Here is a 13,776-nt window from a genome sequence, read left to right on the forward strand (position 1 = left end):
ATTGCATTTAATAAAGGGCAGTGGAAAGATAGATTAAAAAGTAATTGGAAACTAATTAATCTAATCCTGAAGAATAAGTGGGTTAAAGAAGAAATTATAGAAACAATAATTTCACTCAAGAGAATGACAACAATGAGACAACATACCAAAACTTATGGGATACAGCCAAAGCAGTACTTGGGGGGGAAATGATATTTCTAAGTGCTTACATCAATAAAATAAATCAAGAGTAGATCAATTAATTGATCATGTAGCTAAGAAAACTAGAAAAGAACAAATTAACCCCTCCCCCCAATTAAATACCAAGTTGGAAATTCTGAAAATCAAAGGTGAAGATTAATAATGAAGTGTAAGAAAAACATTGAAATAATAAATAAAACTAGAAGCTGATTTTCTGGAAAAAAAAAAACCTATTACATAGATAAACCACTGACTAATTTGATTTTTAAAAAGGGAAAGGAAAAACTCCACCAAATTACTAGTAGCAAAAATGAAAGGGATGAATTAATCCACCAATGAAGAGGAAATTAAAAGAATTACTAGGAGCTATTTTTCCCAATTATATGCCAATAAATATGACAAACTGACATAGACAAATATGTAAAAATATAAATTGCCCAGATTCAAAGAAGAGGAAATAGGGTACTTAAATAACTCCATCTTAGAAAAAGAAATTGAACAAGCCATCAAAGAGCTCTCTAAGACGCGTTCTTAGGCAAGATGGATTCACAAGTGAATTCTATCAAACCTTTAAAGAATTAATTAATTCCAGTACTAGAGAAAATAGGCAAAGAAGTCCTACCAAATTCCTTTTATGACACAAATATGGTGTTGATACCCAAACCAGAAAGAATAAAAACAGAGAAAGAAAACTATAGATTGATTTCCCTAATGAATATTGATGAAAATTTTGAACAAAATACTACCAAGTTATTACAGCCACATATGATACACTATGACTAATTGGCAGGGCTAATTCAGTATTAAGAAAACCATCAGCATAATTGACCATATCAATAACAAAACAAACAGAAATCATATGATTACCTCAATAGCTGCAGAACAAGCCTTTGATAGAATATACCAGCCATTCCTAGTAAAAACACCAAAGAACATAGGAACTTCCCTTAAAATGATAAATAATATCTATCTAAAACCATCAGCAAGCATTTCTATAATGGAGATAAGCTAGAAGCCTTCCCAATAAGAGCAGGCATGACACAAGGATGCCTATTATCACTCCATATTGTACCAGACATGCTAGCTATATCAATAAGAGCATAAAAAGAAATTGAAGTAATCAGAATAGGCAATGAGGAAACAAAACTATCATTCTCTGCAGAGGATATGATATATGATAGAGAATCCTAGAGAAGCAACTAAAAAACTACTTGAAATAATTAACAACTTTAGCAAAGTTGCAGAACATAAAATAAACCCATGCAAATCATCCGCATTTCCATATATTACCAACAAAGCCTAGTAGCAAGAGATAGAAAGAGTAATTCCATTTAAAATAACTGTAGTCAATGTAAAATACTGGGGAGTCTACCTGCCAAGACAAACACAGGAATTATATGAAAACAACTACAAAACACTTCTCATACAAATAAAGTCAGATCTAAACAATTAGAAAAATATTAATTGCTCATTGGTAGGCTGGGTCAATAATAATAAAAATGACAATTCTACTTAAATTAATCTACTTATTCAATAGCAAAACAAACTACAAAACATATTTTATAGAACTAAGAAAAGTAATGACAAAATTCATCTGGAAGAACAAAAGATCAAGAATATCAAGGGAATTAATGAAAAAAAAGTATAAAGGAAGGTGGCCCAGCCACATCAAATCTCAAACTGTATTATAAAGTGACAGTCATCAAAACAATTTGATACTAAGAAATAGTGTTGGATGAGTAGAATAGATTAGGTACATCATACACAGTAGTAAATGACTATAATATTTTAGTGTTGATAAATCCAAAGATCCTAGCTTTTGGTACAAAAACTCATTATTTGATAAACACTGCTGGGAAAACTGGAAAACAGTAGGGCAGAAATTAGGTATAGACTAACATGTCATGCTGTATACGAAGATGAGGTCAAAATGGGTACATGATTCACACAAAAAGGGTGATACCATAAACAAATTAGGAGAGCATGGAATAGTTTACTCATCAGATCTATGGATAAGGGAAGAATTTAGGACCAAATATGAGACAGAGAGAATAATGAAATGTAAAATGTAAAATTTTGATGATATAAATTTTTTTAAAATTATTGCACAAACAACAACAATGAAAGTAAAATTAGAATGACAGCAGAAAACTGGGGAAAATTTTATAGCAAGTATCTCTGATAAAGGCCTCATTTCTCAGATATATAGAGAACTGAGTCTAATTTATAAGAATACAAGTCATTCTCCAATTGATAAATGGTCAAAGGGTAGGAACAGGAAGTTCTCAGATAAAGAAATCAAACCTCTCTATAGTCACATGGAAAATGTTCTAAATCGCTATTGATTAGAGAAATAGAAAATTTTAAAAATCTGAAGAACCACCTCACATCTATCATATTGGCTAATGTGACAGAAAAGGAAAATGATAAATTTTGGAGGGGATGTGGGAAAACTGGGACACTGATGCACTGTTGGTGAAGTTGTAAGGAGACACATTCTAGAGAGCATTTTCAAACTATGTCCAAAGAATTATCAATCTCAGCATACCTTTTAATCCAGCAATATCACTATTAGATCAGTATCCCAAAGAGACAAAAAAAGGAGCGGGGGAAGAAACTATCTGTAGAAAATATTTAGAGCAGTTCTTTTTCATGTGGTTAAGAATATGAAATTGAGGTGATATCCATCAATTGGGGAATGGCTGAACAAGTTGTTACATATGATTGTAAGGAAATACTATGTGTTATAAGAAAGGATGAACAGGATGCTTTCAGAAAAACCCGGACTTACAGAAACTCATGCAAAGTGAAGTGAATAGAGCCAAGAGAATTTGTACACTGTAATAGCAATAATGTATGCTGAACAATTGTAAATAATGTAGCTATTCTCAGCAGTACGATGATCTAAGACAATCTCAAAGGACTCATGGTGAAAAATACTATCCATCTCCACAGACAGAACTGACGGCATGAGAATACAGACCAAAGCATGCTATTTTCTTCCTTTCTTCCCTCCCTCCCTCCTTCTTCCTTCTTTCTTTCTTTCTTTCCTTCCTTCCTTTCAAGTTTTTTTTTCCCCACACACAAAATAAGATGGAAATGTTTTACATGACTGTGCATGTATAACCTGCATCAGATTGCTTATCATCTCAGGGATGGTGAAAAGAATGAATGGAGGGACAGAATTTGGAACTCAAAATGTAACAATGCATGTTAAAAAAAATTTAATCATAATTGGGGGAAAGTAAGAATTTTTTTTCTAAAAATAAAAGGCTGCTTGTTTATAGCCTTTGTCCATGTATTTATTTGGGAATGGCTTTTGATTTTTTATATTTGTATGAATTCCTTCTCTATACCAGATACCTGACTTTTATCAGAAATATTTAATGCTAATATTCCCTGAATAAATACTTTTCTTCTCCTTCTAGCTTGATTTTGTTCATGCAAAAGCTTTTAAATTTTAAGTAACCAAAATTGTCTTTCTTCTCTTTGGTGATCATGTTTATTCTTTATTTTGTTATAATTGTCTCCACATGAAAAAATACCTAGATGGCATAGTGGAAGTATGCCATTGGAATTTTTAGGTAGGAAATCCTTGGTCTAACCCTGCCTTAAATGTTCACTAGTTATGTGATACTTGATGAGTCACTCAATCTCTTTAGCTTAGGTTTTGTCATCAATTCAATCAGGATAATAACACCTACTCCATAGGATTGTTGAGGATCAAATAAGATAATGAGGTGAGGATCAAATGAGCTAAATATATGTCAAGCATTTTGCAAACCTTAAAGTATTTTATGAATGCTATATTGGTTATTGTCATCATTATTTATTATTTAACTTTTTTTTAAAGTAGCCTTTAATCTAGAATGTCATCCTTGTGATTTGGGGGCAAAAAACTTTCTATATATCTTCCTTCATTTGATCCGCTGGTTGTTCTACATCCTAACTTAAAGATATGTTTCTGTATATCTTGTGATCATTCTTTTCCCATCTCAGTGTTTAATCACACTTTAAGGTTTTTGAGCTATTCAAATGTATGAAAAATATATTCACAGCTTTCTTTTCTTCTTTCATCATCTATTTTGGATTTTTTTTTACTTCCTTAAGTATTTTTAGTTATTTTTTCCTTTATTTATTTATTTTTTATCGAGTGATATGTAAAGAATATAGCTCTCTTCAAATGTTTAAATCTGCCACTGTGAATAGAAAATCTTTGAAGGGTTCATTACAATATATCAAACACCTCTGGAAAAAGATCACTTGGTGATCTCATAAACTCTCATGATTTCATTTATCATCTCTATGCAGATAATTCTCAGATTTACTTGCCCAGTCCTAACCTCTCTCCTGACCCCCAATCTTTCATTTTCAACTTCATATTAGACATCTAAAGTAGTTCTTGGCACATAGTAGGCACTTAATAAATGCTAGTTAATTTGACTTGAATTTTTTTTCTTTTAATATATCCATGAATTCTTTACAGAGACTCTATATCTTTAGAAAATATTTCAAATATTTCCTATTACTACATATTCCCCTCATAAAGTACCACAAATAATATATTCATTTGCATACTGAAAGTTTGTAGCTATTGTAAAGAAAGCTTGTTGTCCTATTTTGTATCAATGTACTACATTGCTTAAAAATGTAGTCAAAATAATTGTTTAGTTAAAAAAAATTACTGATTCCACTTGTCAAGATCCTCTTAACATCTTTTTAATCTTTTAAAATGGATCAAGACCTTGATTATTTACTCATTTAAGAAAAATTAGAGTGATTAGGAACATTACAATGATCCCTCACAGAAAACCAAGCACCAATTTAACTAAAGAAGAAAATAAATGTTAAAACAATAGTTTTCATTTATACACTAAAATTGGTTTTAGAAGGACTATTCTCACTGATGAATGCAAGTTGCCTCATTGGGATTAATAATATCTATGAGTTAATAGCTAAAAGGGACAAACTCAGTGACTCCAGGCAAGTCTTCATATCAAAATTCCCTTTAAGGATTGTTCTCATTTTCATACATACATATTTTGAAAAGCACAGAAGGGAATATGTCAAAACTTCCAAACTTAATATTACATCATACAATTCAACAACTGTGAATAATTTAAATGCTTTTAAATACTTTAAATTTTTAAAAAATTAATGCATCTTTTTGCTTAGTTAGTATCTTACCAAGTTCCTGAGATAACTGATTAAATTACACATGATTTCAGTAGAATTTTTTTTTTTACAAATCCTTCCATTCAGCATTACTCTTAAGAATAGATTTAAAAGTTTTCCATTTAGAATTGGAAAATGCCAGTGTACTGTTAGGTATGACTACAATAAAAGAAAGAGGAATACTGTTAATCGTGATCTAAAATATCCACACATTGAATATTTTGGGTCAGAATAAATGACAGTTGATCAATATAAGAAAAACAATTTCTCTATTAACTGGATGTCTTTGTATCATTTTGATTCAGAGAGTACAATAAATGTATTTTAACAAAAATTAAAGGATTTTTAAAAAACAATTTATTTCATCAGATTGATAATCACAGAATAGAATTTTTGTTTTCCTCTGGGGCTATTAGAGGTTTTATTACCTGTTTTCTTTGATTTGATACAACTTTCAAGAACAGTACATGTAAAGGGAAGCAAATAATTTTGTGCATGCACATGGATGTTGTGGTTTGTGTTTGGGGATGGAAGAGAGGATAAGGCATTTAAAACATGATGGATAGTGTATCTACCATTCTATATCTCTCCTCCTGTTTTCAGCCAAACCTACAGGAAAAGTTGTCTCCACTTATTCTTACTTCACTCTCATTCATGGTTTAACTGTTGACTTTCAACTCATCATTCAACTGAAACTGCCCTCTCCAAAGTTTCTACCTACTTCTTAATTGACAGATCTGATGGTTTTCCTTATTCTCTATCCTTCTTGACAGCTCTGCTGCATTTGAAACTGTTGATAACTCACTTCTATATATATTTATCCTCTCTGAATTTTCATGACATGAATCTCTCAATCTCCTTTCTGGCTTATTATCAATATCACACCCCTTAATTATCAATATTCATCAAGGCTGTATCCTGAGCCCTTGGTTACCATGAACTTAATTATTACTTCTAAGAAGATTGTTCACAGATCTCTATATCCAGACACAATTTTTGTCCTTGGCTTTAGTCACATCACAATGTCTGGACATTTAAAACTGGAAGTCCCTGAGCCATGTCAAATTTGAAACTTCCAAAACAGAAATGATTATCTTTCCCCCAAAATACCACTCTATTGGACTTCCCTCTCTTTTGAAGTTGCTACCTTTCTTCAATTTTCCCAGTTCATAGTTTCAATATTATCTTCAACTTCTCACTCTTTCATACATGCAATCAGTTGCCAGAATTTGGTGTTTCTATATCCATCACATCTCTTGCCATCTGACCCCTGTAAATAAGGAGGAGGGGCAAGGGCAACTAGCTAGCACAACAGATAGAGTGCCAGGCCTAGAGTCAGGAAAACACAACTTCCTGAGTTCAGATCTGGTCTCATATACTTACTAGCTATGTGACCCTGGGCAAATCACTTAAACTTGTTTGCCTTGGTTTCCTAATCTGTAAAATAAGCTGAAGAAGGAAGTGGCAAATTACTTCATTATCTTTGCCATGAAAAACCCAAATTAGGTCATGAAGCAAAGGACATAACTAAAACAAATGAACAACAACAAAAATAAATACGGAGCATCTTTCACACATGAGGGACCACTCATGCAAAAATATAGAGGTGGAAGAAGGGACAGCATATATGAGGAATAGCTAGCAGGGTACTTGACTGGAGTGGAGAATGCAGGATGGGGTGTATTAAGATGACAAGAACAGTAGGTAGGAGGCAGATTGTGGAGGGCTTGTGGAGGACAAGTCAAGGAGGACAGTCAAGCTGTCAAGTTCATATTTTATCCTATAGGCAATGGTGAGCGATGGGAGGATTTTGAACAAGATAATGACAGGCAGTGACATCTGTGTTTTAAAAATATTTTCTGAGCTATGTGGAAATGAATTGAAATATGAAGAGGATGAAATGAAGATGTTTACTTTTGCGCAGGCACAAGAGTCTGAACTTTGGCTACTTCTAAGGAGAGAAGGAAGAGGGATAGAAGAGATACAGCACCTAAAACCTTACAACAATATACATAGGTGAGATGAGGAAGAAAGTAGCTCAATATAATCCAAACCCAGGTAAACTTGAAAAATGAATATACGATTCCAATTTAACATGATAATTCTAACCTTGCTATGTTTGTGTCAAGTTCCTTTATGAACCAAATTATCACAAGTATTCTAGAACTCCTGTTAGAAAAACCAACTATAACTATATCCTAAGCCTCAATCAATGTTAGATGAAGTGTGGCATATTGTGAGATCAATCTTCTTAACTGGGATTTTTAAAGTATTCCTCCATGAATTTGGAAGCCCAGGCATCCAGTATATACTTAAATGATAACTATGCCATTATACTGCCTGTGCCTTTGCTTTTAGTTAGACTAGCTACTAATATTGGCATTTCAAACTCAAATTCCTGCAGGAGAAAAAAGTCATTAAGAACGTAGGATGAACAGTTTTGTCTTTTATCTTCATGTTTTTAAATTTAATTTATTCCTTGAGAGTTTTATTCAGTAGAAGCACAAAAGATTATATGGGTACAAACAACTCCAGTAAAGGTGATATATGATCTAATGTATGAGTTCTTATATTAGATATAATAATTATGTTATTATAATTAATAATATTATTTGTTATGACTTATAAATTTTATAGAACTTATGAAATTTATAAAAATGATTTATAAATGTTATATAATGTAATAATATAATTATTTAGTATGATAAATAATATTTATAACTGCCACCTATAAAATTCATTAGACCTGTTTGCTTAAATCTGGATGACTATTTTCCTAAATACTAATGTGTCTTTGACAAGGAAGACTAAAAGCTAGCATTTATATAGTGTCTACTATGTGCCAGGCACTGTGCTAAATGCTTCTAAAAATATTCTATAAAATCATTCTCACACAACCTTCGGAGGTATTTGCTATTATTACCATCTACATTTTACAAGAAACTGAACCAAACAGAGGTTAAGTAACATGTCCAAGATCATATAGCTAGTAAGTGTCTGAGGCCAAATTTGAATTCATTTCTCCGATTCTAAGCCAAGTACTCCATCCACTGCACCCCTATTGAATAATTAGAACTTCATTCTAGTTGTCATGAAAAGATGGAAATAAAAGTAAAAGTCTTATTAGAGGAATACTTCTACCTCTCAACAACCTATCTCCACTGAGGTAATCAATTACTTTTCTTATAATTTTTATTAGGGACCCAAATGAAACAGGAAAGTGGGATTCTCATTAGGAGAGATGAATATTGAAGTTTAGTTAAAAAAAAACCTTGAAAATTGTTCCTAGCTCCCATATTCCAGTCCAGCTATTGTGAAAATTAAACCTTTTTTGTTGTTGTTGTTCAGTCATTCAGTCCTGTCTGACTCTTTGTGACCCCATGGACCATAGTATGCCAATACTGTCCATGGGGTTTCCTTGGCAAAGACACTGGAGTGGTTTGCCTCCCCAGTGGATTAAGGCAAACAGAGGTTAAGTGATTTGCCCAGAGTCACACAGCCAGTAAGTTTCAGAGACGAGATTTAAACTGACTTCAGGCTCAGCACTCTAACCACTGAGGAATCTAGCTGCCTCCTCAATATGTCACCCCCAATAGGGTGATGAATTCCTAGAAGTTTAAGGTAAGATATAAGTTCCAAAATAAGTAATTTTTAAAAGTGTGAGTCTAATGCAATAGGAAAAGAGGAGAGTCAGAATGAATTAAGTGAGAGTATAGGTAGATAAAGAGAGGAAATCATGTAACCTCAAAACACTGGAAAAATTTAGAGATCCTTTAGTCTAAGTCCCTTGGTCCTAACAATTAAAAAAAACCTAAATACTTCAAGTACTTGAACAATCCAGGATTAAGACTTATCCTGTCTGCATTTTGACAGATTTGTGTGTGTGAGTTATGGCAAAATAACAACATTAATAATAAAAATTATTTCCTGAAATGATAGCATTGATTGAGTTAATACTGCATTCTATATGCTTAATTGTTGCCCAAAATCTAAGAGACTGACAGGGTGACATAGGATTGCAAAATTATCCTATGGAAATGATTGGTATAATCATTTTTCTATATTACATGATTTCTTAACCTTTTTGTATATCAAAGACTCCTTTGGCAATCTAGTAAAATTCATGGCCTCATTCTTAGAATAATGTCTTTAAATATATAAAATAAAATATACAGAATTAGAAGGGAAACCAATTATATTGAAATGATGATTTTTTTTCCATCCAAATTTATAGACTCCTGAAATGTATCCATTTGACCCTTTGGGTCTGTGGATCTCAGGTTAAGAAGGATAGCAGAGTCAGTAAAGTTCCTTAATGTTCTGAGAGCACAAGAAGGAAAGACAGATTGGAACAAATTAGAAATATCAATACTCCCATCAGCTGGAAATGCTTCAAGGAAGATGATGTTGAGCACTAAAACAAGCAAACCACAAATGTGCATGAAATTGACAAGAAAAAATTATTTTCACTATTTGCTAGTTGTACCTCACAACAAAATTGGAAGTAGATTTCACCAGCTACAGGCCATAGTTTCATACTGTTTTTGTCAGCTTCAAATTATACAACAGCAAATTACTGACCAATGCAGAGAAATCATAAATTGTAACCACATCTGTAAGCCTAGGTTAGACAAAAGAAATTATGAAATCAAGGAGATACTAAAATATTACGAGCAAAAAGTTGACTAATTTCAGGTCGTTGAAAATCTTAATAAAAACTCTAGAAATTATACCTAATAATTAAATAGATTACAAAAGTAATAATAAAGTCTCAAGTGATTTTGAAAAGGAGATGGAGAAACTTAGAGTGGAATTCTTAAAAAAAAACACTTTTCTCTGTTTGATGGCATGAATACATTTGGTGAACTAATTATACCAAAACAGTAAGTCAACAAATCTGGTAACTCCTGTAACCATCATGAATGATGAGATGCTGGCACAGTAATCTAACAAAATTGTAATTTGAAAGAAAGTCTAAAAACATTTCAGTTAAAGGCTGATAAGAAAACTACTGGATTTGCTTAATGTAACTAAAAGTGACTTAGATCCAGGTAAAGCCAATAAATGTTTAAAATTTAAGGATGAAATCAAAAGACCTTTCTTGGGAAACTTACACAAAATATATCAACAAAGAAACATGGCTGAGTTGTGTGGATTTGTTCATCAAAGCAGGTGGTGTTTGTAATAGCAATTAATGAACTAATTTTCACTAGAAAATATAGAAGGGGTTTCCTTAAAGAGCCCTGACTTTACGATCAATGTAGATTATTCAAGGAAGCTGTAGAAACTGTAATGCATAACTGCTGGCTATAAAAATTTACTACCCAGTAAATACCTAGCAAGACATGATCTAGTCACTAGAACTGGATATAAGAAGCTTATTTCTTTTCATGAACAGACAGATGGCAAATTGCCATACTACAAATATACATTCTAGAGAACTAAACCACTAAACTGTATGAAATTATCATTATTAAATATTAAACTTATAGAATATCAGAGTCTACATCTTAAATAAAATAGTGAGACAAACAAATTTAAGAACATTTTAATAAATGTTACCATACCAAATATTTATTTCTACCAAGTTACTTAGAATGAAGCACTTTCAAAATAGAAATGCAGCAATGTAAGAAATTATCTGGGAATCCAATGAGGTGTACATTATTCCTGTTTCTTGTTTGCACTACTGGAACTATACAAAGGATCCTTTTAGGAAACCTATGGAGGATGATCTTACATCTTCATATTTTTATTCAAAGACAAAAGCAGTTATTTTATATACCTATAATAATCTGTAAAACATTTAAAATAATAATAGCAAGATAGCTACTTATCAAAGGATCATTTCTATCTGAACACCATAAAAAATAATAATGATAATATAATGCTTTTGTTGATTATCACAAAAATATTTGATTCAGTTCCATACTTATGCATTTTTAGGTACTATAAATATAAAAAATGGACTCAGAATGGTAAGAATACTGGAGCATTTTATGTTTATGTAGATATTCTTTATTTAAAGCATGCTTCAAATACAATGATGTCAAGAACAATGGATATAAAATGTGGCATCTTTCATGGACATTACTTAAGCTCTTTACAATTATTCTCTAGCCCTTAAGTCTATGATTAATTCTCCTAAATAGAACTATGACTTTCTAATTAAAGTGGCAGCTAGGGGAGGCGGAGCAAAAAGTGCTGGACTTGAAGTCAGCAAGACCTGAGCTCAAACACTGTCTGAAACACTTATTAGTTATGTGACTCAGGGCAAGTAACTTAACCTCTTTCAGCCTCAGTTTCCTCATTTGTAAAATGAGGATAATGATAGCACCTACTTCCTAGGGTTGTTGTGAGCACCAAATGAGGTTAATATAGAGTGCTTTGTAAACCTTAAAGTACTATATAAATGCTATTATTATTACTATTGTTGTTTTTATTATTCTAATTACCAGAAGTATATATCATTAATTGATATATATGGATAACATAAAAATTTATGACTCCATATAAAGATATATTCAATAACTTCACCATCATATGCAATCTTTCTCTGATAATGCAAATAATAAATACAAAATTGTTCATGTGTTCCAAGGACAGACAGACACTAAAGACTTTAAGCTTGAGTTCAGAGGTCATATTATAATAATGGATGAAGAGGATGCTTATGAATACCTTGGTTTCTTCCAATCAAGTCAAATGAAGCATAAAGCTATTAAGAGAATACTGCAGCTATGTATGTCAAGGACCTAACTGTCACCCTGAATCAAATTTCAATGGGAAAAAGACATTTACAGCAGTGAATATCTATGGAATATCAGTATTAATATGCATTTTCAGAATAATAAAAGTGTACTATAACATGTTTAGAAAGTTTCCTAATAGAAACCCATATAAAACTGACAAAACACAGCATCCATTACCCTAAGGTAGCTATGGAAATATGAACACTTCATCAGCAGGAGGAAGAGGATTTATAGACATTAAGAACTCATGATAAATAGGTTTAAAGGTTACATTTTTGAAATGAGCAGACATCAGTGAGCAATAGTAAAAGTGGGTGCCATTGGATGTTTTGAATGACAACAAGAAGGATTTACACATAGCTGTAATCTATGCAAGGACTATAATCCAAAAGTAGAAGCAAAAAGATCTTTAGATAACATTCACAGGAACTCAACCAATATCATAGCAACAAAGTGTCTAACAAATGGTTGTTTATCATAGTACGTTGCTTATAGAGACTGATAAATTTGTGAGGGCAATTAAGGATTAGGTCATTGGCACTGGAAAACATAGATGGATTATCCTTAAGGTCCCCAAAACTACTTATCATTGTAAACTGCAATCATTGCAGAAAGACAGTGCAATAAATAACTGTAAAAACTTAGTACCTACCAAACACCCAGAAAGACATAGCTATTCTCTAAAATTATACAAGACAAGGTAACTTTCTTTCATAAACTAATAGACAACATAACTCATACCATAAATACAAATATATACATATCCTCAAGAGCTTAACAAAAAAAACTATACTGAAACCAGACATTTGTCAAAGAATTTATGGCTAAAATTACCTAGATATAACTTTGATTTATAAACATTTAAGAATAATATTTTAATAGATATTTTCAGAGAAAATACTCATTATCTCTAAACTATGTAGAATGAAAAGCTTTTAAAAAATAATAGAGCCCTAGCAAAAAAAAAAAAACCCAACCTCATGTGAGAATAGAACAAGGTATGGTATCTAAACATACAATGGTATATATGCATGTATATTCCCATCATTCTGTCTGCTGCTTGAGTTATTCCAAAGATGTTTGCAATGATCATTCAGGATATGAGCTTGTATGCCAATATTTTTACTCAATTTAAAAAATTCATCATCCATTTCTGAAATAGTTCACAGAATGTTAAATATTAAAGAAAAGAACTACAATGACTAGTCCTAGTGTCACTTCTATCTGAATTCCATAAGAAAGAACAAAAGGAATAACAAGAACAGTAGTGATAATTGTTTTTTAACTGATATGATGATGAGTTTCTCCACACTTAGCCAAAGTGCTACTCGGAGGACGCTAATCAAAGCTTTTCCAACTTGATAGAACCTATCAGAACCTGAACTGCACTGAGAACATCACATAGAATCCAGGATTTCTGCCACACAACCATAGGATAGGGAGGAAAGAAACATGAGGAGAGATCAAACATAGGGCCAAGTCAGGCTGAAGAGCATCTGAGACTTGGATCAAACAAATAGAGAACTCTTTCCTTCGGTAAGTGTGGTAGGGACCAAGAACAATGATAGTGTTTTATGGCTTACAAAGACCCAAAAATAACCATGTAAGGGTAGGACTAGTTTTGCTATCTCCATTTTATAGAGGAGGAAAATGAGTCTCAGAGAGAGAA

General features: G+C 32.1%; 1 protein-coding gene across 1 annotated transcript in view; it reads right to left on the minus strand.

Annotated features, from left to right (window-relative positions):
- Positions 1-13,776, minus strand: part of ATRNL1 (attractin like 1) — a 1,198,805-nt gene that overhangs the window by 708,247 nt on the left and 476,782 nt on the right.

Source organism: Phascolarctos cinereus, unplaced genomic scaffold, assembly GCF_003287225.1.
Source record: "Phascolarctos cinereus isolate Bilbo 61053 unplaced genomic scaffold, phaCin_HiC Scaffold_3;HRSCAF=262, whole genome shotgun sequence".
Lineage (NCBI taxonomy): Eukaryota > Metazoa > Chordata > Mammalia > Diprotodontia > Phascolarctidae > Phascolarctos > Phascolarctos cinereus.